The 27,799-nt window shown below is 48.0% G+C and overlaps 1 long non-coding RNA gene across 1 annotated transcript in view; it reads right to left on the bottom strand.

The window, feature by feature from the left end:
• Nucleotides 1-27,484, bottom strand: part of LOC136325969 (uncharacterized) — a 37,327-nt gene extending 9,843 nt beyond the window's left edge. The window contains exon 1 of the long non-coding RNA XR_010729354.1: nt 27,360-27,484. This is a non-coding gene — a long non-coding RNA (uncharacterized lncRNA). The remainder of the gene's footprint in view (nt 1-27,359) is intronic.
• Between the last annotated feature and the right edge of the window lie 315 nt (nt 27,485-27,799).

Here is a 27,799-nt window from a genome sequence, read left to right as displayed (position 1 = left end):
CCACGGGTAAAATTAAAAGTGGATTATTAAGCAAGAGAAATGTCAGCAGCATTTGTAATCAGTGCAGTTACCAAGAACCCGACCTAAACACAGTAGCTAGCATCTTCTCTCCTTGTCATGTTCCCGGTGTCCCTGGGGACACGTGTCTTTACCGGTGACCTTTTTGCTGCATCAGTGGTAAAACGTCATCACGGAATAAGGGCCCATGGAGCCTGTGATCGCTCCGCCCGTGTGACATGTGCAATAGAGTCCATCACGCAGGCTTTCAGAGAACCATGAAAGGGCACACGCTGGCCACCTAAGTCCACACACAGCGGCATCTCTAATTCACCCTCCCTCCGCGTTCAGTAGGACCTACTATGGGCCAGTCCCAGCGCTGTCTCTGCATGTGCAGAAATAAAGGCCTGGTCCCCTTCAAGAGATTCCATCTCTTTTGGTCTCTTCCCATGTCATCCACTTGTACCAAACTGCCTCCCTGCCCCAGGCTAGATGTCCCACACGCATGCATGAAGCCCCTCGCTTCCAAGGTTTTATAATAGAATAGAGTGAAGATTCCCCAATATGTGTTTATGTGTTCACGAGGAACTTGGAAGGAGGTATACAGAGAAAAAATTCAGTTAATTAGGATAAGGGTTGTCATTTCAATATTGACCATATATTTATATGGTCACAAAAACTAGGGGACTAGGGGACGTGCAGATACTCCAGTACTTTTAGCCTTTTGTAGAGTGCACTTTCACCAATGAAATAAAAGTTGGCTTTGCATCTCATTTGCCTAATTGAACAACTTTCTTTGACCTGTCGTTTGCTTTTCTGATGTTCTTGTTTAATAAAAAAAAATCAAATGCTTCTTTTTTTTATTGCTTCATATTCATTCTAAAACATCTCCTAATTTTTGTGAGCAGACTACATATATATATTATCTCAGGTACATTTGAAACACTTCAAATGCTAAGAAAAGTGGCAATAAGTAGCTTCTTGAATCTGAAAAGCTAACAGGACCCGCTCAAAGGATTACGTGCTGTAGACTCTTTCTTGGGGGAGTGGAAGGGGGAAGAGAGCATCAGAAAATAAATGGCCCGGTGCCTTCAGGTATTGTTGCCCCTGAAGGCCTTAAAGAACAACAGCTCTGACCGAGGTCACCATGAGGCCCTCTGTTACAGCTTGCAGGGTCTGCCAAAGCTTTGGGTCTGCTTGTCGCAACAGACCATAATAGCCCTTTTGAGGTTTCTGGGAAACGCACGTAAATTATAAGAAATGCGGTGGCAATTATGAAAATGCAGTATGCGAGCTGTGCAGGAAGTGTAAAGACCCACAGAAAACAGTGGGCACCAGGAGGGGACGTGTAAATTATGTCTCCGTTCAGGCACCGCCCGGTGTGATTTGTGGGCCACACTCGCTTTTTATGACTTGCCTTCCATAAATAAAACCCTCAGAGCAATAATCCAAACTTGTACTTACAACCCAAGCGGCACTGCAACTGTTGTCAGCCGTGACCACCTGGATCTCAGCTGACGTACTGCCACAGAAGTGTCACCAACAAGGAAGGGGTCCACGTGCCACATGGAACTAACTGTCCCCCTCTACCTTCCCCCTAAACCCATCATGTAACACTTGAATACTCTGAGAGATCGTCTTATAAATCTAGCTTTTGACCACCCTTCTTATTTTCCCAAAGAAATGACCTGAACTTGAACTCAGTTTGAAATGTCCATGCTAGCTACAGGGCAGGGTTTTAACACGCCAGTACCATTAACATTTCGGTCAGATGGTTCTTCATTGCAGGACGGTGTCCTGTGCATTGTAGAATATTTAGTAGCATCCCTGGCCTCTACCCACTAAATTCCAGTAGGACCACCACCCCCTTCCAAGTTATAAAAACCAAAAGTATCCAGATGCTGACAAATGCAATCTGCCCTTGGGGAGCAAAATCACCCTCAGTTGAGAGTTGCTCTTTCATGATTTATCACCAGAAGATGATGACTTCAATCCAGACTTCATTAAAGCAACATTTTAAGAAGCGTCAGTCCATTTCAGCCCATAAGACAAAAGAGCCTCCCCAACACCAAAGAGAACATTGCTATAGCTTTTCTATTGAATTTCCTTTTATGTACTTTATAAATGTTTGAAGAGCTATCTGTGTTCTCAGTTCCATTTCGTTGGAATCACTGTGGGCATGAGATTAGATTCCAAGGTAGGGACTAGAATTTAAAAGACAGTGCTGATAGAAAATGAGAGTTTGACTCTCCGCTGTTCAATTTGTCATGGCTCTCCAGGAATTAATTAAGCTTCAAATTCAGGGTCACTTATAAATTAGACCTTTAGCTCTGCTGCTTCCCCTGATGGACAATGATAAATGGTATTGATTGTTTAAGATCCCCAAATGCCTCCCAATCTCATCTGTCCTGGAGTTTTCTTTAAAAAAAAAAAAAAAAAAGAAATGAGGGTAAGTTAGGCACCAAAGACAAGAGGAAGGGAAGGCTTTGTCCCAAAATACTGCCTAGTTCAGGGTTCTGGCCAACTGAACAAGGAAGCGGGTGTCACTGTCCATACCCCAGGAGAACGAGGACATCAAGTCACACGACTATGTGCTCCATGATATCAGGGAGCAGACCCTGACCAAGGGAAACTTGTGTCACAAGAACAGAGATGAAGCAAAAGGAAAAATCAAAAGCTTTCCAGGAAAGAAATTTGCTGCATCCTCAGTAAGTGACAGAGAAGCATGCCACCACTGAACCCCTCCCCCTGACTCACCCTCCCAACAAGCTCTTCCGGCCCCCAGGAAGGGGGCTGCAGGGAGGGACACCACATCTTCCTCTGGCTTTATCAGAGAAGTCACCATGCTGGCTTTTCTTTCCTATTGCCCCAGCCTCACATGCCTCTTGGTCCATGTGACCTAGTTCTTCTGTGCTTAGAAGGTGCAATCACCTCGGTGATGTATGTGTAGGGCACCCGGGATAAAAACAGGATCACCACGCAAGTATGATGGGCAGCGGTGGCCCTCGCGTTTGCTTCTCTGGGTCAGGTGAGATGGGTCTGGTTCCATCTCTTTAAGAGACTGATGGGATCCCTTCCAGCAGGTGTGTGTGAAGAAGCCACAGAGCTCACAGTCAGGAGGAAAATTTGGGTTTCACATCTTGGTGCCAAAGAGTTGCTGCTTTCCTTTGGGATCCTTTGCACCACAGTCCTCCTCCAGATCAAGGGCCAGGGAGCAGCTAAGTAAGGGGCTCTACCAGCAAGCTCTGCCTGGAACTCGTCCTCGGACTCCCAGGACCATTGATTTCTCCCTCAGAGTCAAGCCACTACGAAGAACTGAGCTAGTATCACCCTCTATCCTTCAGATAACAGTCGTGTGTGTGTGCGTGCACACACACAGAGTTATGGTGACCAAAATGTCCCCTGGGAGAAAATATCATTCCCCTCCTCTGCTGCCAAAATCACCGCTCCAGGGTCAGGGCACAGTGGTTCCAACCTGAGCACATCAGCCCAGACCTGGTCTGGCCCAGCCCACAGTTACTGGTTCAGGGCGAGTACAAGTTCCAATTCCACCCCAAAATATGAGAGCTGACATTTTGAGTGGCTCTAGGAATGAAACCCCCACTGCCTCTGAATTCTATTGTGCTGTGGCTAAAACTCTCAGAACATGTTTCCATTTTCTCTCCATGACCAAGGTCAGGCTCAGGGTGAAGCTGACACCACATGGGGTCACACAGAAACGGGATGAAAGTGGGTTCTGATACATTACATTATTGAATCCAGTCTGACCTGGAGTTATGAAATCACCTCCCATATTGTGTAAGACAGTTGGGTTTTGTTGGTTATTTGATACCAACAGAAACTTAACTTACCATCTTCAACAATAAAGGAGATGCCTCATAACATTTAGACCCCAGGAAAGTTTTAATCCAGTCTAAAAAGAAATGTACTATTAACTTCTACTGCTGAAAAAAACAATTAAGAAAATTTGAAATAATTGCCTCTCTCCATCTTTGACCTCACCACATCCATCCCCAAAGATATGTCCTTAATGTACTCAGATGGATAATATCAAAAGAGTTCCATCTGATATGCTCATCAAAATGTCCCTGATTACCAACTCAGCCATGTGGTCCTGAGACCCTATGACAAAGAAGAAAAATAACTGAACACCTGGATTCTAGACGTTTCTATGAGTGGCTTGCTGTTGACATTGGAGAAATCCCCCATCTAGGGCAGTGGTTGTCAAACTGTGGTCCACAGATCCTCAGGGGTCTATTAGACCTTTCCAGAGGACCCATAAAATCCAAAATGTTTTAAAAGACTATGAAGATCATTTTTAGCTTTTTCGTTGCGTGGACTCTTGCACTGATGGTGGTAAAGCTACAAGTTCTTAGCAAAGATCAAGACAACAGCAAGAAACTGTACTCAGTCATATTTTTTACTCAGCAAATTAATAATAATAATGCCATTTTCACTTGATGAAAAAGTAAAAATTATTAATCATATTGTATCTTGCCCGTGAGTGCTTGCGCCTCTTTTGAAGTTGGTGTGACTAAATGGGAAGAATGATTGAAGCATTTCCACAAAGAACAGTGTGATTGCATCTCAGCTCAACTGGTCGCTTTTGTTCATGGGATGCCATTTTTACTTGAAAGGACAAATGACAGAAACTATGGGGTTTTTTCAGGCATGGGTACTGGCAGACACTTCCTCGAAAGTAAGCCAAGTGAGCATGTCATTTCGAGGAAAACAGTCAACAGTGTTCGTAGCTAGTGATAACAATTTGAGCTCTCAAAAGAAAATGAAAATTTTGGAAAACTTGTCTTCGCCATGCTAAGCTTGATATCTTCCCAACGCTCAAGGACTTTCCTGATGAGATCAGTGGCAATAGTAAAAAAAAAAAAAAAGAGTACTTCTTAAAATTTTTGTATAATAAACTATGTCAAATCCTGGAAGATCCAGATAACTCCTTGAATGGATTTTCTACAAGTCTGCCTGTCAAGTTTTCCTACTGATTTTAGGAGTTATTTTTATATATGCTAAATGGGAAGCATTTAGCTGTTTTGTGCATTTAAAATACCTTATTGCACTCTGTTGCTGGTCTCCGCTCCCTTCATGGTGTCTTTGATAAAGAGTTCCTGGTTTCGATGTAATCAAATTTACCAAGCTTTCCATGATGGTTAGTGTGTGTTGGTCTTGTTTTCTGATCCTCAGACTTGAAAATATTCCCCTGTGTTATCTGTACTTTTTTTTAAGTTGGTCACCTTTTATTTATTTATTTATTTATTTATTTATTTATTTATTTATTTATTACAGAGACAGAGAGAGAGTCAGAGAGGAATAGACAGGGACAGATAGGAATGGAGAGAGATGAGAAGCATCAATCGTCAGTTTTTCGTTGCGACACCTTAGTTGTTCATTGATTGCTTTCTCATATGTGCTCTGACTGTGAGGCTACAGCAGATGGAGTAACCTCTTGCTCAAGCCACCAACCTTGGGTCCAAGCTGGTGAGCTTTGCTCAAACCAGATGAGCCTGTGGTCAAACTGGCGACCTCGGGGTTCTCCGCATCCCAGTCCCACGCTCTATCCACTGTGCCACCGCCTGGTTAGGCACTTTTATTTTTTGCATTTAGGTTTTCAATATACCTGGAAGTTTTTACTGGGTAAAATAACATGTAACTGCCCACAGTTGACTGTTTTTGACCTACAAAATGATGGACGTAGATGGTTCAGCACCATCTGTGAGGTAAAGAAGGGACATATTTATATTTTTCCCCTATGACCTCACCACGTCCATCCTGATTTCCCCACATTATTTATTTGATTCTATCCTTATCACTGACCTGTAATGCCACCTTTCTAATCGGCCCCAGTACCACATTATCTCAATTGTTATGGCTTTAAAATAACTGTTGGTATCTGTAGGGAAAGACCTCTCACTTTGTTCTTTATCTTTAAGTCTCTTAAGAATGTTTGGCTATTCTTGACTCTTTGCACTTCCAAATCAATTTTAAAATCAGCTTGTAAAGTTCTATAAAAAAAAAGAACTTTTATTGGAATGGTGTTGACTCCAATAATCTGGAAGAATGGACCTCTTCACAATCTTAAATCCTTTAGTCAGTGCACACAAAACATCTCTCAACTTATTATATGTTCTGTATTGTTCCTCAATAAAGGAGTCTAATTCTCTTCAAAGAGGTTTCATACATCTTTTATTAGATTTGCTGCTAGGTACTTCTGGGGTCTGCAGTTTGATTTTACCCTGCTTACAAGCTCATGCATTAGCCTATTGTTGCTGCGTGAATGAATGCTGGTAGAAGCCCAGAGACTTGAATTTTTTGGACCACTCATGTCCACACAAAGGCCAGTTTAATATTTTAATTACCGGGAAGGGTTGTTTGAGGTTTTTTGGGTTTTGTTTTGGGTGTGGGATTTTTTATTAACTCTGTTGTGTCTGGTCCTTAGGCAACTTGCCTTGAAATTTCCTGAGTGTGGAGGATGCAGTTGGATTTAGTTCAAGATCATGTCTACAGAGTCTGTGACCCCCTGCAGTCCCAGGATTTGGGACTGGCTCTGGACTTGGCGCTCTCTCTCTCTCTCTCTCTCTCTCTCTCTCTCTCTCTCTCTCACACACACACACACACACACACACACACACACACACACCGCTTGTCTTACAAAACTAAGAAAAACTGAAGTCCAAGTTCATCAGGCTCAGCCACAGCCTTCAGGATCAAAACTATGTTTGATCTCTTGATCCCTACTTTCTGTTAGACTTTAGGCTGATAAATTCTTGCTGCTATATTTCACCTGTTCTTCCAAGCTTTTTTTAGAAGATTTTATAAAATGTACGTTAACTTTCATTTTTTATTGTTATTAGCAGAGTCTGTCTCAGGTGCCCAGCCATCACATCCCCAGCCACGGAGCCACATGTCCTCTGAACATGCCAGTTCACAGCAGGGGGCTAATTCAGAGCAAATTCCTGCTGAACAGGACAGCGCAGAGATCTGTGGCATAACGGCTTTTCGAAGGGAACTTAGAGGAGTAGGATGGTAAATGTGGTCACGTGCAGATATGTACCAAACTAGAAGTTTCGGGCTACTGAGGACTCAAGGTTCAACCTCCGTCAGTGAGACGTAACGACACCCTTCTCCGAGGAGACAGATTTTATAGGGCAACTCTTCTGTATTCTGGGGATGCAGCAGGGAAAACTCCAAGCTCCTGTCCCCACTGATATAAATCCAAATGAAGATCCATGGCGGTGTCTCCCAGCACCGGGTCTGACCCGCAGAGGCACGTGGGCTGTTGGGCCACGGCTATACCCAAGTGGTAAGTGTTGTATTTCCAGGGGCAGGCTCAGCAGGTGAAACCGGTAGTCAAGTGAAAAGAGCTCTTCTCCCCGTTTCCCACCCGTGCCCCACAGGTGATCCGGTATTTTTCTTTCCTCCGAGTTAAGGCTACTTTGGTCTCTGCTCTTTCCACACTGGGCGTAACTGGAAGCACCAAGGACACTCTGCGTCCGTTTGCATGACAACCCTGGCTGTCACCGCTCTTCCGTGAGCTGGAAATGCCCAAATAAATTAAATTGATTTCAGGATCAGGAGGTCTTGGCCCTCATTTTGTCAGGACAACCTGCTTCTGCCAGAATGCCCACGAGCAGAGACACAGGACCAGGACTGGTCTGCTGGCTCCGGACCAGGTGCCCCCTTCTCATCCACAGGGGATTCCAGGTTCACACTTAGAGAACCAGGGACAAAAGGAGAGAAGCTTCCTCCACGCAACATCTTGTCCTCACTGTCCCTGTGAGACGATATAGAAGAAGAAAGCAGGGCCGAACCTGCACGTGCCCCCTGCCACTGTGTGCAGGTCACGCCCGTGTGTGAGCAGAGCGGCAGGCAGCACTGCACAGGTCACGTGTGCCCCTCGGTAGCCCCGAAACGTTCCCAGGAAAATAAATGTACTTGAGGAGTATTGAAATAAAGAAAACTACATGATAATAGAGAACATTTTTCAAATTCCCAAAGTCATTTGATGATGGATATTTTTTCTGTGCACGTGACACCTAATGTCCATGGAAGTAGCACAGGGAAGGACCGCGAAGGAATCGTAGGGGTCATTACTTTCCCGCTGAACTGATAGGGTCATGGGTGTCTCTCCTGCCCCTTTCAAACGTCTTGTCATCGAAGTTGTCTGACGATGTGACTTGTTTGTTTGGGGTCAAGCTTCTTAGTTGCAAGCTGATGGCTAGGGCAGAAAGGGGACCCCAAAGGACATCAGATTGCTCCCAGAGCTCCAGGGGTATCAGAATTGGGTTTAAATGCCACCTACACACAGAAACATCCCAGAGTCTCTCATAGAACTGATTCTATGAAGATGTGGCTGTTACTTCTACTGGACGCAGATGTAGCTGCCCATTCCACAGACAGCACTGCTACTGGACAGTGACCTCCATGGACTCTGGAAGCCGGACCGTGACTTCCATGGACTCTGGAAAGCAAATCCAGCTACCATGGGTGCCATCAGCCTCACCAAGCTGGTGTCTGTATAGCCCAGCTCTTTCGGATTCTTAGCTTTCAAGTCTAAGTCCACCCTGAGTGAGTCTGACTGTGAATCATTGGTCATATGACTGGTCTAGCTGTCGGGAAAGCTGAAATGGTATGTAGCTTCTCCAGAGAGAGAATGCCTCAAAGATAAAGGGGGTAGGGAGTTGGGTAGCAGCCAAAAATCACGACCGACGCCCTCTTCCCCAGGTGTTTCTCATCCCCACCGACTTCCTTCACCTTCAGTTATACTTTGTCTTCCCATTTCCCACATATATTCCATCTCCTCCATCCAGGACAAAGTTCAAGTTTCAGAAGTGAATCCACAAATAGCTGAGACTCTCCAGCAAGCACTGACACCACGTTCTTTAATGAGCTGGGTTTACCATGGAGCCACACCTGACACGAGGACTCGGGTTTGAAAGCTCCAACCCAAGCCTCCTGTGTTTTTCTGTATGTCCATTTCACCACCACCTCCCCCAGGGAGTCCTCCAGGGCTTCACCATACACTTTCATTTTAAGAAAACTTCTATTGATTTCCATAACACTGAAATATATGTTGCTCTTCTCATAGCCTAGAAACACAGCTGGTGGGGTCTGTATTGTGAAGCTGGGAAACACCTTCCCAGAAAGTTCCCCATGTCCAGGGAACTTCTTATCTCCCAGGAAATCTCCAAGGACTCTCGGATGGTTGCCCAGTAGCAGGTCTGATCTGCCTGGAGCCCAACAACAAAACAAAGCTGTGACCAAACATGTTGGTGGGATGAGCCTGGAACATGGAGGAACAAAGGTCTAGAGAACTGTGATGTGGCTCCTGATAAGACCCAGCCAGATGCCTCCTGGACAGACTGTCCATGCTGGGAAAGTAGACCACAGGGCAAGGACTCACTGGTCACTGAGGTCCAACAGCCCAGAAACTGCTGGGAGGAGGAGAATGACATTTCCCAGCTGACCCAGAGAGGAATGAGTTCCAGAGGCCAATGGGCCATCTGAACATATATGGAACATCCCTGGGTGGCTGCCACAGGTGGCCAGCCAAGGACCAAGGCATCAGAGCTACCAGCAAAGGCTCTGATTACAGCTATGTGAAAGCCCTGGCCCCACATAAACTCCTCCTTGGGGGGTTCCCGGGACCAGGGAACATCTGAGATGCACCAACACTCTGTGAGGCGGAGCCCGAAAATACCTGGGGAGAGGACATCCTGCCTGCCAAGGACGGCTGGGCCCTGAGCACTGCTGTCTGGGGAACCTGGTTTCATAGCCACGATCTGGCTATGCCACAGAAAGTTCTTGGGCCTTCCAATTACAAGGGCTGAGACTCCTTGTTTAAATTTTATGGCACCCCTTTGAGTACTTACAAGAAATATCATTTTCCTCATACACCCAAATCCGTCACCCCAAAGACGAGCTCCAAACACAAGCTCCTGATGGACCCTCCTTGCCACCCTCCCTGTGCACGGGTGGCCCAGTAATCCATTCAGAAGTAGCCCCAGAGACTGAGAGCTCTCAACCCACACGGCCCTGGAAAGACTGAGGTCCCACTCAGGTCACAGGAGGGGCAATGTCCAGGCAGAGCAGTCGGCACACTTCCTGCAGGACCCCACCTCCTTTCTGTGCCCCGATGCATGGCTGCTTCAGATAGGAGACGCTCCAGAGAATGTTTCCTTAGCCCCTTCCTCTTGCCCTGGTGCTTCTGGGGCACACAGACCCCACCCTTCCCTCCTGTAAGCTTCCTGAGCGCATAGTAATATCTGCTCCTTGTTTTTATCTCTGTAACTCACATGACAGTGGCAAATATTTGGATGGATGGATGGATGGATGGGTGGATGGATGGAGGCATGGATGGAGGCATGGATAGTAGGTGTATGGAGTAGCAACGCTGGGTCCAATGACAAGTCGACATCACACATTCACTGCACAGGAAGGCTCTCACTTTTGCAGGTAGATAGTTCTCTATTCATGCTAAGAAATTACTTGAAGGCTATTGTAATTCTCCACCCCTTTCCTGGCCAGTCTCAGCATTTCATCCCACTGAAGGTTTCGCACACACACACACACACACACAAAACCCCATAAAAATAACAAACCAAAGAACATGATAATAGGTTCAGCCAGGGCTCATGAATCCCCAGAAATGCTCTCACAAAGTCATTGTAGAAATCCAATGTTGTGTGTCTAAGTGGTCCCTGGGGTGAGAACACAGTTCCCTCCCAGGGGATGGCACTTGCACGCATAGAGTTAGAGAGGTGGGCATTAAGAGACTACTGGTTTCAGCGGACTGCTCCCTGGGCCCCAGGAATGCTGCAATCTGGCTCTGAATACCACTTATTCCAATAAAACGGCTGCAACTGAAGTCACCGACAACTCCCTGATGAGGAAAACCAATGACCCCTTATTTCACATAATCTCTCCACAGCTTCCAAAAGCATAAGCTCTCATCCCCTCCACAGAATGACCCTCTGGTCTTCTGCCACAGTGGGAACTCATACAGACGGGGAAGCCATTCGGAATTCCAACTCTTGAAAATAATTTGAGCCAACTCTCCTGGCTTTAGGTCCTCCTTTCCCTGCACCGCCAGAGTGTCCTTTCCCTTGGATTCCTGAGATTTCTGGGGTGGGGGCAATCTCTGGTTCCAATTGTCTTCCTGTCCTGTTGTCCCCACTACTTACTTAAGATTAGAATTCCAGTGGGCTCAGTCAATTGCCACACTTCCACATAGTGCCTAGCTCCTAAAATTTTGTCGTTGTGCTTCTTCTGGTGTGTCTGTCCTTATGGCTTACATATTTAAAAATATCGTATTATCTATCATCCTCTTAATAGAGTTTTGGCAGGGAAGGATATGATGGATGCGCTCACTTAACTTCTTTAAATAAAAGCCCCCTGGCCTTTGAATTATATCTCTTGATGATACCCTGCCAAACATACTCTACTTGGGGTTCTTCAAATATATATTCATTCTCTCTCTCTCTCTCTCTCTCACACACACACACACACACACCTTTGTGACTCTCTCCCCAGATTGGCTTTTGTCCTCCCCTGCCCACACATCCACCTGGAGGAGTCCTGCCCCGCCCCCCCTGCTTCAGCAGGAGTTCTCACCACCCCCCACCCCAGGACAGGCCCTGGGCCCCTGGATCCTTCAGCTCTCTGGAAACCTCCCTACCACAGCCTTTACCTCCCAACATCACTGGACAGTGAAGACCCACGGGTCTCCCCCAAAGCCTTCTTCCTGCAGGGATGCCCCTGGCAACAGGACAGTTTTTTTTAATTGAGTGGGAAACCACAGACTCTGCAATGTTCCCCTAAGGCAGTGTTCCAGACCAAGAGAAGGCCTGGGTTTAAACCATTTTAGAAGACTATTTTTTATTATTATTATTATTATTATTATTATTATTATCTCTCTCCTGGATCAGCCCTCAAAGTTAGACCAGAAATTACTGCCTTAGAAATTACATAGAGTGCTTTGTAGTCAAAGCACTTTAGCATTCATCAATTAATAATGATAATTTACCATCCTTAGCTAGCAAATTAAATTGAAAGTGAACCTTCAGAGGAGAATGATCATTTTGGTAACACTGTCCCAAGCAGACCCTGCTGCTGCTCACTTCCTGACCTTTCATAAAGGAGCGGGCCCTGGGCAGGAACTGGGCCAAGCACCCGAGTTCCCCCTCCACCCTCCCCTCATTACGCAGTCCCAGCCCAACGCCCCCCCCCCCCAGGTCCAATAACAGACAGCCCTGAGAGCGTCCTCCCAGGTGACTCACCGGAATCACGGCGCTATGATCATCAGTCGGAAAACAGAGGTTGTCAGTAACACACATACAAAACGCGAGCTTCTCCAGCCCTTACTCTTGCACGAAAAAGGACAATGAAATGGCTAAAACTGTAACCAAGCCGGGCTTGCAGCATGTGGGGGCTGTTTAAGGAGCGGTCTTGTCAGAGGGGGTGGGGAGGATGGACACATGGAAAGGGAACAGGCCCTTTGAGACCTCCACTCAGGAACTGGTATTCCCATGATACGGTGCCATCAGACCCCTGGATTTTCTTCTGTCCTATGTGCCAGAGATGAGTGCACACAATATGATCACATATGTGTGGTGTGGGTACGACCACTATGGAGGAAACTCCACTGACAGCAGGCAAAGAGACCTGAGTTCTAACCATCGCTAACTAGCTGATGGTCTTAACCTGCCTCATCTTGGCTCTTACCTATTTTACACTAGATAATAGTAGCTATCTTTATCTACACCCCAGAACTTTTCTTAATATAAGTGGCTTATGAAATCATTATGGCCATCCAACTGAAGTCCTTTTCCAATGGATTAATGCAACAGGGAAGATTTCTGGTTCTGAAGGCACATCGGGGACCTCCCCACCCTTTCCTTCTCTCCAGATCTCAGATAAACCTGGGACGTGGGTCCACCCCCAGCGCCTGGCCCTAACCCAAGGACTAGGGTGTATGTCTGTTTCCAAGCTGCTTCTAAGAATTAATTCACCGTAATGTTCACATGTGAACCATGCCTGTCTCCACTTTTTACAGAAGCCATGTGATGAGGGCGGGAGTGTCAGGAATCGAAGGGACAACATGTCCTCCGAATGAAGCCAGGGAGACTCGGAGGGACCTGAAGGAGGGCTAACAGTGTTCCGGCCCCTTTGTTCCTTTGCCAGATGGCAGCCACTTCACCAAGCACATGCCCCCTCCCAAGATTCCCGGGTACTTTTCTCCACTGATCTTCCCTCGCTCTCTGGTCACATCCTTTAGGCTGAGATTTGTTCCCTGATTTTAACTTAGCTCTGTGCCTCTCTAAATCACCTAGTCAGAGTCACCAACTTCACTGTTTGGTCACGGGTGTGCCCACACCACTGAGCTTGTTCTTATTCACTACGGTAGTTCTGGTCATAGCTTTGCCCTCATCCCTATAATTCATAGACTTTCGCTGTTTGCCTGTGAAAGAGCTGATCATAAAACCATGTTCAACTGAACCGGAAGACACTTAGAGACCATCCAGATCCCTGCTACTCCCAGTGCGGGCCACAAGCCTGCAACACTAGCACCACCTAACTGCTAATTAGAGATGCAGGACCTTAGGCCTGCCCCATACCTCCTACCAGAATCCACATTTTAACAAAACTCTCAGGTGACTCCCAGGCATAGGAAAGTTTGAGAAGCACTGATAGACACTCACTACCTCATTTCACAGAGAAGTAAAGCAGCTTCTCGATGGCCTCACAGCAAATTAGGTGTCGAACTGGACTAGACCTCATGTCTCCTGATGAAACTGCCCCACACAACCTCTTCAATACCATGGGTTCCATTTTGATACTTAGCTAGCTTATTCAGCTTTTATTCCCATATAAGGTAATAGGCACTGACATAAAGCTATGCCAGTATTTGGTTTTCACATTCCCTTCTCTTACTCACTATTATCTATTATTTTGGTAAACAGCTTCCTACATTCTTTGTATCTTTCATCCCCGGATTAGATTAATTCCCCAGGACCTGTTCTGGTTCAGTTAGTGACTTGAGGACAGCTTCTCTCTAACATCTTTCTCCTTACCTCATCCTTTCTCATTTCCCCATTTAGAACTCCATCAACGGGACTGTCAGCTAGTCTCGCTCTCTACTGATATTTTATTTAGCATACTTGTACCTGTATCTAAAATAAAAATCATCTAGGCCCTGGCCAGTGGCTCAGCGGTAGAGTGTCAGACCAGCATGTGGAAGTCCCAGGTTCAATTCCTGGTCAGGGCTCACAGAAGCTCCCATCTGCTTCTCCACCCTTCCCCTTCTCCTTCCTCTCTGTATCTCTCTCTCTCTTTCTTTCTCTTCCCCTCCCACAGCCAAGGCTCCACTGGAGCAAAGTTGGCCCAGGCACTGAGAATGGCTCCATGGCCTCCGCCTCAGGTGCTAGAATGGCTCCGGTTACAATGGAGCAATGCCCCAGATAGGCAAAGCATCGCCCCCTGGTGGGCTTGCTGGGTGGATCCCGGTCAGGCACATGTGGGAGTCTGTCTGACTGCCTCCTTGCTTCTAACTTCAGAAAAATACAAAATAATAATAATAAAATAAAAAAATAAAATGAAAATCATCTAAAGTTTCCTTTTAATTTCAGTTCTTGGCAAAGATCCTGAGATTAAAATTATGATTGCTTCATAATATGAATTGGGGAGTCTGAGAGTGAATTTTAAAACTTAGGGATCTCCTTTATGACGAAACTGGTAGGTCACATTTTATGGCCATCTATATTTTGAACAAATATGCTATGCTATTTGGTCCTGGCTGGTTGGCTCAGTGGTAGAGCATCGGCCCGGCATGTGGAAGTTCTGGATTTGATTCCTGGTCACAGCACACAAGAGAAGCAGCCATCTGCTTCTCTACTCCTCCCTCTTCTTTCTCGCTTCCTCTCTCTCTCTCTCTCTCTCTCTCTCTCTCTCCCTCCCTCCCTCCCTCCTGCAGCCATGGCTTGATTGGCTCAAGTGAGTTGGCCTTGGACGCTGAGGATGGCTCCAGTGGCCTCAGCCTCAGGTGCTAAAACAGAACTCCATTGCTGAGCAATGGAGCAATGGCCCCAGATGGGCAGAGTATCACCCCTTAGTGGGCTTTCCAGGTAGATCCCAGTTGGGGCACATGTGGGAGTCTGTCTCTCTGCCTTCCTCCTCTTGCTAAAAAACAAACAAACAAACAAAAAACTACCTAACAGCAAAAGCAGGATAATGTTTTCTTAGACAAAATATTCTGCCATGCTTGTACCTCTAAGATTTCTGGTGACTCTTGGCAAGGAAGGAGGGAGGGAGGAGGGGAGATGTGGCCCTCAGACCCCCACTCCATTCCTCAGTACCCCCTCCTGAAATATATAAACTCACGGACCTGTGATACTGTCTACCTATCCATTGCCTCTACCACTAGCATTTTCAACTCTTATCCTGTACCAAGCAGCTAAGGAAACTGGGTCTAGCTATCCTAGACTGCAGAGCAGTGTGTTTCTGGGATTTTTCCATCTCAGTGCCCTAAAGGTAGGGCAAGATCATTCAAACAGCTCCCAGTCACGCCCAGGACATCTGACTAGGCATGTGCCGCAGTCACAGGAACATCTGTGGTGACTCTGACACCCTCCCTGAGCTGGAAAGACATGGTCACGATCCATGCTTCTGCATCAGAGGACGGGAGGAACAACCAAGCCTGCCCCTTGCTAGCAAGGGTCCCTGCTGCCCTTGTCCTCACGGAGTGCATTTCCCAGCGGACGATGGTCTCTTCACCTCAGGAGCGACCTGCACTGAGGAGTCCCTGTGCAACAAAGGAACACCTGTAATTTTATGGCCACCACCCCCACCCACTCGGTTTGCTTTGATAAATCCTTGTGATTGCAAGAAGCTAAAGGGGGCTGAAGAGTCTTAAAACTTCCTGCTCAAAGGCTGGTGTTTCCCTGTCTTGATTAATAGGTCAAGTAGGCAATTGCTCTTGTAATGTGGTCTGAAGACATTAATCAAAAGGTCTGCCTACCTCTCTCTCTCTGAAATTCTGCTGCTAATTTGCTGAACAAAGATCCCCCCTTCACTTTCTGTTGCAGGGTTGGAGGGGACATGTGACGATGTACCTGAATCCATGCATTCCACTGTTTGCCCAGGACTGAGTTTATGCGGAAATTTTCACATGGGTTCGGGAGAGTAGAGGGTGTTCCAGGTGGGTGTCAGGGGCTACAGGGTGGAGGGTGGCAGAGAGAGAGTCGAAGTCAGAGAGAGAGAAACATTTCTGAACTGGGAAGACTCCCGGCCCCGTGCCCGTGCTATGCTCTGTAAAATCCAGGAAGGAGCCACACTTTCAGGATCTCTCTGCCTCCTCCAGCTCTCAGAATCTCCCTTTCAGGGGGGTATCAAGTCCCGCCCAGCCACTGAGTGGGAGAATCGGGGTACAGGAAAGAAATAAAATCGGCAAACAATATCCGCTCTGACAAACATAACAGTTTCTTTATGCTCATGTTAATTTTATGCAAGTGGTCCCAGAATCACAAATCGCTTTTACTATTTCCTGCATGTGGATCCATAGAGAAATTCTCTTATTACTCAAACACCAGCGGGGTGAGAAAACAATCTGAGAATTACAATAGGGTGGGAAATATGCAAGCAAGTGACACGTGGGCTCCGAGGGACCAGGCACCGCTGTTAGCTCATTCTTTAAGTTCTGAGAATAAACTACAGGGGCCCGGTCTCCACTGACAGATTTGGGAGGCTGGACTCCCTAGAGGCTATGCTTAGACATCCATTCATTCATTCAACAAATATTAAGGAATCTGTATTATGGGCTGGGTCACTGGCAGCCCAGATAGTAGTAAAAATGCACTGGACAGTCAGAAAACAGAAAATTACAAAGCAATGTGGTCAACTGTACAGTTAAAAGGGCCGAGTCTTGTGGTAGAATTAAGAAATGTCATCCACCTGACCTGTGGTGGTTCACTGGGTAAAGTGTTGGCCTGGAATGGAATGCTGAGGTCGCCAGTTCAAAACCTGGGCCTGCCTGATCAAGGCACATATGGGAGTTGATGCTTCCTGCTCCTCCCCACCTTCTCTCTCTCTCTCTCTCTCTCTCTCTCTCTAAAATAAATAAAAATTTAAAAAAAAAGAAAGGTCATCCAACTGAGAGAATTAGCTAGGCAATGTGTGTGTGTGTGTGTGAGTGTGTGTGTGTGTGTGTGTGTGTTGAGAAGTAACATGGCATGCATAGGGAACAAAAGAAACTTTGTTGCTAGAATATAAAATGTAAGGCAAATGCCAGGAGAGAAACCTGAAGAAGCCAGCAGGGGTCGCTCGTGAAGAACGTTGCATGTCATGTTCAAGAATGTTCAAAATACACACTGAGGAGCCAGGCACAGAATTCCACCATGGGCATACCCTAGTTAGATTTAATTATGAAGATGCAATTCTCTGGCTATCTGGAGGATGAGTTGGAGGAGATAAACAACGAAGGTAGGGAAAGCAATTAGGCAGTCGTCGTCGTCGTGGGTAGGGGAGAGGTTACAGAGACCTGAACTGGGGGCGTGGCTATAGGGACACCCACAGGAATAATGGTGAGAACGATGTAGGAGGCAAAGCCGACTATTTCTGGTGGTAGACTGAATCCTGAGGGGAAGGAGGGAAGATATTCAGGATGGCCCTCGAGTGTCTTACTTAAGCGATTAGTAAATGGAAAGGCCACCAATCTAGCCGGAGAATAAGAAAGAAGGTGTGACAGGGAAGACAATGAATGTAGCGTAGGCATATTAGGTTTGAGGGGGCTGAGTGGTTTCCCGGTGAAGATTTCTAGCAAGTCATCCAACAGAAGGATCTGAAGGCCAGGCAAGAGGTCTGGGAAAAGAAAATGAAGTCATCAAGCATGGGTTAGACTTTTTCTGATTCAGCCACTGAAGCCAGGCCAGAGCTCAGCCTCCCTGACGAACATGGCCACCGAATTTCTCAAACCAAATCTGGGTTCTGTTACCAAGAAAAAAAATGGGAAGAACAGTTGGGTAGGTGACCAAAGTGTCTGCCACAGTGGGGACAAATGTGGAAAGAGTAGAAATGATGCTGAATTTACTTGATTCTTCTCAATTGTCTGCTGAGACAGAGGGAACAGGGGTTGAATAGGAGGCCTGAAGCAATAGATATGATTTGAAAGTCATCGGAGGAAATGAGAGGAGGAATTGAAGAAAGACCAAAGATGGAGAGGTGTTGCTAAGGGACCAGTTGAGCTGAGAGACGATGAACTTTTCAACAGACTGACCTACATGTGACTATTTTTCCAGGATATTCCCCTACTTGGTGTTGGTCAAATAAGTTTATAAATATGATATATATAGTTTGCATTGGGTGTGGGGGACAGGCTGTAAGCAGGCAGGGTCGTTATACCCTAATGCTTAGTTTTAAGACTAAGCCTTCTCCACCCTAAGTGACTTTGTATCAGAGACTTCCTTGTCTGTATATTGGATTAAAGGTTTTGATTTCTTTTTTTTTTTTTTAATTTTTTTTTTTCTTTTCCATTTTTCTGAAGCTGGAAACAGGGAGAGACAGTCAGACAGACTGAGCCCTGGCTGCGGGAGGGGAAGAGAGAGACAGAGAGGAAAGCGCGGCGGAGGGATGGAGAAGCAAATGGACGCTTCTCCTGTGTGCCCTGGCCGGGAATCGAACCCGGGTCCTCCGCACGCTAGGCCGACACTCTACCGCTGAGCCAACCGGCCAGGGCAAAGGTTTTGATTTCTATACTATAAAATGGGGCAGGCCAGGAGCTTTCTCTCTCTCTCAGTTCCTGAGATTAGCATTAGAGAGGAGAGCAGAGAAAGGCCATGTGGAAGAGAGGAGAAGCAGCCAAGGTGGTGGAGTGCTGAAGGAGAAGCCAGTTTGTGCAATTTGTGCAGAGAGAAGGAGATGGGGAACAGAAGTGAATAAGGCTGGTGAGGTACAAACCTTTGATTCTAGGAAACTCGGATAAGTCAGTGGCTTTGGGAGCCCTGAATGGAAAGGGAAGTGTTTTCCCACTGTGTGGGAAATACACTGTGTGTATTTCTTGCCTGCTGGGTGCAAGCTAGAATTAAAGCTAATGGCCCACCAGTTCTTGGCTCCATTGTTTCATTACTGTCTGTCCGAATCAAATGTGAACCTGCATTGGCCAGGCGGCTTTGATGGTGGCCGTGGCTACTGGCTTTACACTGGGTACAAGAGGAAAGGAGGTAGGAAATAATAGTACCGTTACTTCCAGGTTGGGATTTTACAGATACTATGATAAAAGGATAAGCAATGGAAAGGAAGAAAAGATGCCTCTGAAAGAGTGGTTTAGATTTCTGTGTAACCCGTGGGATCAAGCTTATAGAGAGAAAAAGCAGATAACTATGAGAAAATGATGTGATCAAGGGACAGGAAGTACATATTAGGTCACAGTGGAATGGGAGAGACATTGTGGGGACAGGGCATTGCAACCAGGCAGTAGGATATTGAAGTGTTGCTTAGGCAAGTTTGGCTGAGAGGAGAGAAATGAAGGACACTGGAGTTAAGAATGTCCAGGAGTTTGGAAACTGGATCGTTGAATGGGTTGTCTAATAAATGGTAAAATATCCTAGGATTGTGTCTAAAACGAATAAGAATAAAGACTGACAGCCTTCTCAAACTCGTCAGGGGAAGGGGAACTCACCAGGAAATAGGCAGATGTCAGGGACCCGGGGGGAAATGGTGGTAAGACCGGGACGGGAGAAGAGTTTCTGTCTGACGGTTGGAGGTCTGGAGGCGGAGGGGAGGGTGAGAACAGCAACCTTTCTCCAGGACGCCTGGACACAGCAGCGGGAGTGGCCTCGACCCTGAGGACTGATGAAGAAGCCAAGACCTTGAGGAGACGCAGGTCGCCATTAAGAAAGGAGGTTGAGCACCTTCTGAAACATCTTTGAGCTTGTGGAGGAGTGTGTGTTAACAATGGAAGGGGATCAAACGTCGCCAACACCCCCAAAGGGTTCTCAGGTCCTTGGTCAGGGTAGATGACAGTCTGACTCCAACTCAATGTATGTTTCAATAAAGTCTACTGAGCCCTCCGCCCACCAAGAGAGGATTTCAATGTGACCATGACTTCTAAACCCTATAAAACATTAACAGTATCATCACTAATGCAAGAAAACCATTTTATGCCAGAGCAAGTAAAAAATAAAGGTGTGAGTTTAGATATGAGTTGATGTGTCTCTGAGCAGGAATTTATACGTGTCTCTGCTAAACTGCTGGCGGCTGGCTCACACTCTTTGTTTTAGTTCATTTGCATTTCTGGTTTCTTTTCTCATTACAGTCACCATTTATTTGACAGAGGATAGAAGGCCAGCTAAGGGTGGAGCACGATTAGCATATAAACAAGATTTTAAAATAGCTGGAAAGGGAAAGGACTTTAGAGTCTGCTAATCCCTGGAGACTTGACCTCAAAAATAATCAAGAGAAAGTGTACTTGGGCAACCCTCAGCCAGCCCTGAGAGGGCCCGTGCCTGCCTCGGGTGATCTGGGTGTGTCACTGTTTAACTTGGCAGAGAGCACCCACCAGACTTTCCATTTACCGCCAATATTTTAAAAAAGACTTAATAGCAAAGGTATAGTACTTAAAGAAAACATAGAATAGTGCGAAAAAGTGAAGACTTTCGACTCCCAACAAACCTGGTTCTGAATGCCAGCTGCCCTGCTAAGCTTCATTTCCCTTAGCAAATGACTTGAACTCTGAGTAAGAGAAGTGACTATGGTAGGTCAGCTATAGGCCAAGTTCTTCATGACCTCACCAGACTATCCCCACCTCCACCAGCTTCCTGGGGTCAGCCTCCCGCAGGGACACAGGCTGAGCTCGTACCTAACATACTTAGTTAGAGAAGTCTAAGATCTTTTCCAGGAAGTCCAAGGTGGACACAAATGCTCTTCAGACTGCTGTGGCCAGCTTCCTTCTGACCTTCTGTCCCCACCTCCCCCTGGCCTGCTGTCCTCTCTCCTCTCCCAGGGAAGAGAGGATATGGCCCCCCTCCATAGGCCTCCACACCGCACCAGCTGTTCCCAAGAGTTCGGTGATAATGGAGGCAATTATGAACAGGACAGACTGAAGTGGGATTTCACACCAGGCCAGCTGTCTCTTGCTAATGCCCCTCTGTACCTGGGGTCCCAGCCTACCACTGTGAGCTCCTCTCATGGTCTTTCCTGTGAGCCCAGGGCTCGGGAACAGACATTTCCTGTTACTCTATTATGCAGCCACTTACAGACCCTCTGTGTGTCACCTCATCCCCCTGTGCTTTGCCTTCAGTCACCACAAAGAGTTCTTTGATGTTCTACTCTGGGCTGCACCCGAACAACGACACAGAGAACCGTCAGAAGTTCAGACACGGCCGCTTTTCTTGCACGTGCCGCAGATCACCGGCGGGTCCAAGAACATCGCTCTCCTGTAAGGAGCTCCTGTAAGTGGGAAGGATGGGGACAGAACCATTGACTCCCCCGCTCCTCTCCGGACTGGCCTTGAAAATGCCCAGGTCCTAAGTTCCTGGGATTCTAGTCTCCTGTTAGATACAGATCACTTCAAACCCTCACAACCACATTCCAAGACCTGTCTGGTCAACCCCAGTTCACGGATGAGAAAATGCAAGCTTAGAGAATCGAAAACATTTGTCCTGTGTCGCCAAGTTCAAAAGTAATAGTCAAGGTCAGAACTCAGTGTTGGGACTGTTGTTGCTTCTTGGAAGCCAGCTGCCACTTAAAAAGTCCAACTAGGCTGAGGCCAGCATGCCGTGAGACAGCCCTGGGTCCGCATGGGGACAGGAAGCCTCACAGAGATGCATCGAAGCATCGAGACAAACCGGGAGCCAAAGCGAGCATGGGGAAGAGCAGTCTGGTGGGGAGCAGTGTCTATTCTCAAAGGCCTCTCTGAAAAAGTGACTTTTGAGCACAGACTTGAATGAATCCAGGGAGAAAGTTATATGGAGAAATGGAGAAGAATGACCCAGAAAGAGGGGAGAGCACGTGTCAAGGCCCTGAGGAAGAAATGGGCTTGGGTCACTAGAGGCAGAGCAAGAGTGCAATGTGACTGGAGATGGGAGATGGGAGATGGGAGAGGGGAGATGAGAGGGGAGAAGGGGAGGGAAGAGGGGAGAAGGGGAGGGAAGAGGGGGAAAGGGGAGGGAAGAGGGGGAAAGGGGAGGGGAGATGGGGAGGAGGAGGAGGGAGGGAAGGGGGAGATGGGAGGGGGAGAGATGGGAGGGGAGATGGAGGATGAGATGGGAGGGGGGAGATGGGAGGAGGAGATGGGAGGGGGAGATGGGAGGGAGAGATGGAGGATGAGATGGGAAGGGGGAGATGGGAGGAGGAGATGGGAGGAGGAGATGGGAGGGAGAGATGGGAGGGAGAGATGGAGGATGAGATGGGAGGGGGAGATGGGAGGGGGAGATGGGAGGAGGAGATGGGAGGAGGAGATGGGAGGGGGAGATGGGAGGGGGAGATGGGGGGGAGATGGAAGGGGGAGATGGGGGTGATAGGAGAAGGGAGATGGGAGGGGGTGATGGGGTCACATGGCAGAGGCCCTCCTACCACAGCCAGAAGTGTGGATTTCATTCCAGCATGTTGTGGGAAGGCATTGGGGGCTCTGAGCAGCTCAGTCGGACCTGCTGGGTAGGAAACAGATCGGAGGGGAAAGTGTGGAAGCACAGAAACTAGTGGAGCCCTTACTGCAATTACCTAGGAGAGTGATGACAATGGCCCAAACCTGGGTGGTAAGAAGTGGAAAGACACAATGTCTTTTGAAGGCTCAGTTACCCACACACATCGTTACTCAGATGGAGCTCCTCAGCTCTGAGATTTGGAAGCACTGCCATTCTTTACACGTGTGACTGAGAGCTAGCCAGGAGGGATCTTCATCAACACCCTGGGAGGCAATGTGTGGCTCTCCAAGCCTGCAACCTGAGGGCACAGACACCCAGATCACTGGATCACCACATCACAGGGACAGCTCTAGGGGAGGACACAGTGGGTTTTACTGATCCCAAGGACAGCGATGGACCAGTGGTGCCTCCCAGCTCTCTGCCTACCAGTAGTCGGCTAACTCATTAGTCAACAGAGCCAAATATCAACAGTACAATGATTGAAATTTCATATGAGAGCCAAATTTTTTAAACTTAAACTATATAGGTAGGTACATTCCTTATCGAGGTAGCGCCTGCATGTGGCTCATGAGCCGCAGTTTGCCGACCACTGCGCGGTGGACAGGTACAGTAACCTTCCAGTCAGTCCTACAACCATCCACTGAGCTTGTCCTAGTGACCATCTCGGACGGGATCTCTGGTTTATGACATGGTTCTTGGAGAACAATGCAATTAAACTTTCTGTGGCCTGACCAATGCTCCTTGATATGCAGACCTCGTTTCCGGGACAGAGGAAGAGAGACTGGCATAAGGAGCCCAGCCTCTCCTGAGACGGAAGGATGGAACCTACATGCCTACACCTTCCCCCCCCAAGACTGAAAACCAGGGAAGCAGAGGAGCCCCTGCCATGCTTCCCGGGCAGAAGCGATTCCCACGGTCCCAATGTCAGGAAAGGCAAAGGATGCTCTGTTGGGGACCCAGGATCATTACTAGGGCCTGAGGCTTTTGGGGGGACCAGTTCTGGGACAGCCCATGAATGAGGCAGAGAGACCATCCCAGGGCAGCCTCCAGGGCCCACGGGAGTTCTCTGGGAAACTAGAAAGCCGTGACTTTGCAGTCCACGTGCAGGCTTCCTCGTGATGAGAGTCTAGACCTGTGAAGACATCACAGTTCGGCAAATAGTTTCCAACAACAGCAAGAAAAACAACTGGCGTGGGCCCCACCGGACCTGGTCCCGTCACCTCCTGGTGAGTGAAGGCAGCTCTGCTCCCTTTACACTGGGGGGGGGGGGGGCTGGTATTCACAGATAAGTCTCAGGACAAGCTCCTGGACTTCTGGCAAATAAGGACAGACAAGGACCCCAGGCACTAACTGAGACACATAGCACCACAGGCATGGGCCCAAGCAGGGCTACCGTTGTGCGTTGTGAGACCACAAAAGTTTATTCTTGTTTTATTATTTATTAGTATTATGACTTTAAACCTACTTTTGCTCACCCCTGTATTTGGTAATAAATGTGCATACACACACACACACCTTACAATCATACAAATTTGGTACTGGCTACATATACCAGTGGGACAGTGGGTGCTTTTATTTATATTTTTACTTGTATTTATTCTCCAAATTTCTACAATGGGTTTGCATTACTCTTTCCAAAAGAGGAGGAGGAAAAAAGTAAATAGAATGTAAAGACAAGAATATTTAGTCACTATCCCTCACCCTGCCAGACACGTTTCCTGTGGGTGACCCCAGAAACCTATAACCCACGATGACTTCCAGGTGCTTCTGTGGCTCCTGTGACGGCCACAGGTGGCGACACCAAGGCCCGGGAGTAGCCAGAGTCTGCTGGCTGCTCAGCAGGAGTCCCGGCCAGCCTGTCCTCTGAGCTGAAGTGAGCATGGCCAACCCAGGAGAGAACAGTGGCAGAATCCTCCCCACTTCCTGTCACTGCTCAGGGCGCCCTCCACAGTTCAGGTGGCCCCATGAGGTGACCAGATGTCAGGCGAGGGGTTCCCACATAGGTTCTCTGGCCCCACATGGGGACTCTATGAAGAGTTTCACTTCGGGCACCAGGCATCACACCTACAGAGCGATAAATAGAAGCTCCCCCTGCGATTTGCATGCTACCTCCTGTTCTCCTGGGGTTGCTCAGTTGTCACAAACACTTACATAGCATTGCCTCCCCTTGGCCAGAGCCCTGAGCAGAAGGCTGAGGGGCCACAAAGGTGAGAGGCCCGAGTCTCCGTCTTCCACGAGCCTCCAATTCAGAGGAGACAGGAGAAACACTGATAAGACAGAGCCGATCGGCAAACTTGTGATTGAACACCTCCCACTCCAGCCGAAACCACTTCTGCAGGGATCAGGCCCTGCCTTCGGCACTTCTCACAGACCATCTCCCATGTCCATCACCATGGTCTCTGCAAAAGCCCCGCCCTCTCCAGCTCTCACCCAGACCCATGCTGGCCTTGGCCTTGGACCACCTCTCAACCCACTCTTCATGCACTGCCAGGAGGATTTTTCACAAATCCACGTCTCCTCCTCCCCTTCTTAAAAACTCAACAACACCCCATTACCTCCTGAAGGGAGTCTTATTAAACAACCAGCATCCAGTGCCTTTCCCAACATGACTTACCTTCCCAGACAAGCTCTCTCTCTCTCTCCTTTACCTTCCTACCCTCTGCCTCTGCCCCCAGAGCCATCGCCCCCCACCCTCCCCACCTGCCTACATTGCCACCCTAAACACTCTAACAAGACCAGACTGGGTGAGCAACATTCCCCAAGTAGAGAACAACCTGGAAGATCCTTTTCCCTAATCTCTGCTTCTAAAAATTCTATTCACTCTCCAAGGTGCAGTTTAAATGTCTTTCCCAAAGTGCTTTCTTCAGACCTCAGGTCAGAACCCATCCTCCCTTGACCATGAAGGCAGTTTGCTTACATCTTCTTAACTGCACTCACCACATTCAGCTTGTCGAGACACAAGACGTTCTGATCTATTTTCTATACAAAACAAAAAACAACAAAAAACTGAAGAAGCCTCATGGCTCAGGCAATGGTCCACAGATCCTAAGGGGTCCAAGGAACTATGTCCTGATGTGTATCTTTACAGTTTAATTTTGTTCAGTGAACCTACTTACATTGATGATTCTCCCCTCTCCCCAAATTCTCTTCTCTCTCTGACACACACACACAGAGACAGAGATAGAGGCAGAGACAGAGATATCTATCTATTTTGTATTTTCCCTGGAGAACCCTAATAACCACAATCAACCCTAACAGTACAGAAAACTAAGCTGCTCCCACTAGATGACTTATATAGTATAGTATAGAGGGCTTGGCCCAGTGGATATTACATGCCAAGGCAGTACAGTTATTCAAACAGGAACACTTTTTCCCAACCCCTGATGTTTCTCCCATGTGGAGAGGCATCCATTAGCGTGACACTCCTGACCCTCTCCACCCCTCACTCACCTGGTTGGTGAGTTAAATGGAAAAACCAGACCGAGTTGCCTCGCGCCTTCCTCTTCTTGCTCCCCTCTGCCTTCTTACACTCAAAGTCCTACCCAGAAGTGTCCAGCTGGGCCTGTGACTGGGCAGGCAAGACTGCCCAGCTCTGTGCCAGTTAGCTGGGCCATTTATCTCTTACTATAAGCTGCATCTCCACCTTAACCTCTATCAGTAACAAAGGAAATATTTTTTCTCCCCTTTTATGGTTGCTTCCTGTTTAGAAGAACCCTGGGCCAAGAAGAGGCCCCTGGGTGATGCACACATCTTGGCTTCCCAGGTCCTGACGAGGTCTACCTAAGGAGCAGCCCATAGTTGGCCCCTGGGTGTCTCCTAAGGACCCTGGAGTGACACAACTGAAGTGGCCTTGGCATTGCTTGTCCAGCCCCTCCTGAGAGGTTACCAGGGTCAAATAAGAGCATGGTTGGCAATGTTTCCATAAAGTCCACCGAAGTCTATGTACACGAGGCAGAACCAGTAGCCTCGTGTCTGTTGTAAGCCTGTTGACGCAGGGTCCCACCTGCCCCCCTGCTAGGTTCCACCAGCTCCGGGTGTCCCCAGAAGCTGTCTTACATGTGCTGCACCAGACATTCAGATCAGCTGCCACGGGGCTCCCACAAAACACTTCCCCTCACACCCTCCATGTCCCAGCACACACACTCAGCTATGGCCAGATATGGGAGAGACGCTTCCCATCTCCACGTGGCATGACAAAGATTTCCAGGACTCCTGAGGCAGAACTGTCTGTGGAATTTATGTGAATTCTTTCCATTTCCTTTCACAGCTCATTCCCCCGTCCCCGGAGCAGGAGGCCAGGGCTGAGACAGACTCACAGGACAGATCCGAGCTCACACATTACTCCCCACTCAGAAGCCTGCAGTCCGTCCAGTCACCAGGCCCAGATCGTGGTGCTTGGGTCCTGCTTCCACAGGACAAGGCATCTACTAGGGGTCTCCTGAACACCTGGCTGGACCACCAGACTCATTTGCCAGCGATGCCCAGGCCTGTCTGAATTTTAGTGGTGACTACAGTTCACCCTGCATTGTAAACAGTGACCTGGCCTCTAGTCCTTCTAAGGCGGTGACACAGCTAGCTACCTTGATAGAAAGGACCCTCCAATCTCATCCCCTTCCTGGTCAACCAAACCTCTCTCTCCCCCCACTTCACTTCTCCAGGAACAGGGGGCGCTGTGAGAGGGGTGAGATGTGGATGGAGAACAGCACAAGCAAGAATTACCTGGGGGATATTTGTCCTCCATTGCTCAAGCAGAGAATGGATTTTCTGTCTTGCCCCGAGCACTGGAGGCTTCTCATTTTCACCCAGTGCTGTGCGCACTCACCTCCCTGGGGAAGGAGGACGCATTCCAGCCCTGAGCAACCCTGCCCCCACAGTTGGTCCCGAAGCTCTGAGTCTCAGGCAGCTCACTCTCCACTCTCCACTCTCCCCTCTACACGGTGGGCGGGGAGGTGGGGAGGCCGGAGGATGGGGAGCAGGGAGATAGGGGTGCCCTGCCCCTTGCCACTCAGTGGAGAGAGACTGCGTCCCACATGGGGCAGCAATCCCAGCTCTGGCTGCTGGCTCCCCGAAAAATTCTCCGCACAAGAAAACCTCATCCTGTTTGCCAGCTTGAACCAGCTGGTTTCCTTCTATGTGGGTCATTCTCTAGGGAGGGGGGA

This window comes from Saccopteryx bilineata, chromosome 2 (assembly GCF_036850765.1).
Source record: "Saccopteryx bilineata isolate mSacBil1 chromosome 2, mSacBil1_pri_phased_curated, whole genome shotgun sequence".
Classification (NCBI taxonomy): domain Eukaryota; kingdom Metazoa; phylum Chordata; class Mammalia; order Chiroptera; family Emballonuridae; genus Saccopteryx; species Saccopteryx bilineata.
This window is presented reverse-complemented; position numbering and strand designations above follow the sequence as displayed.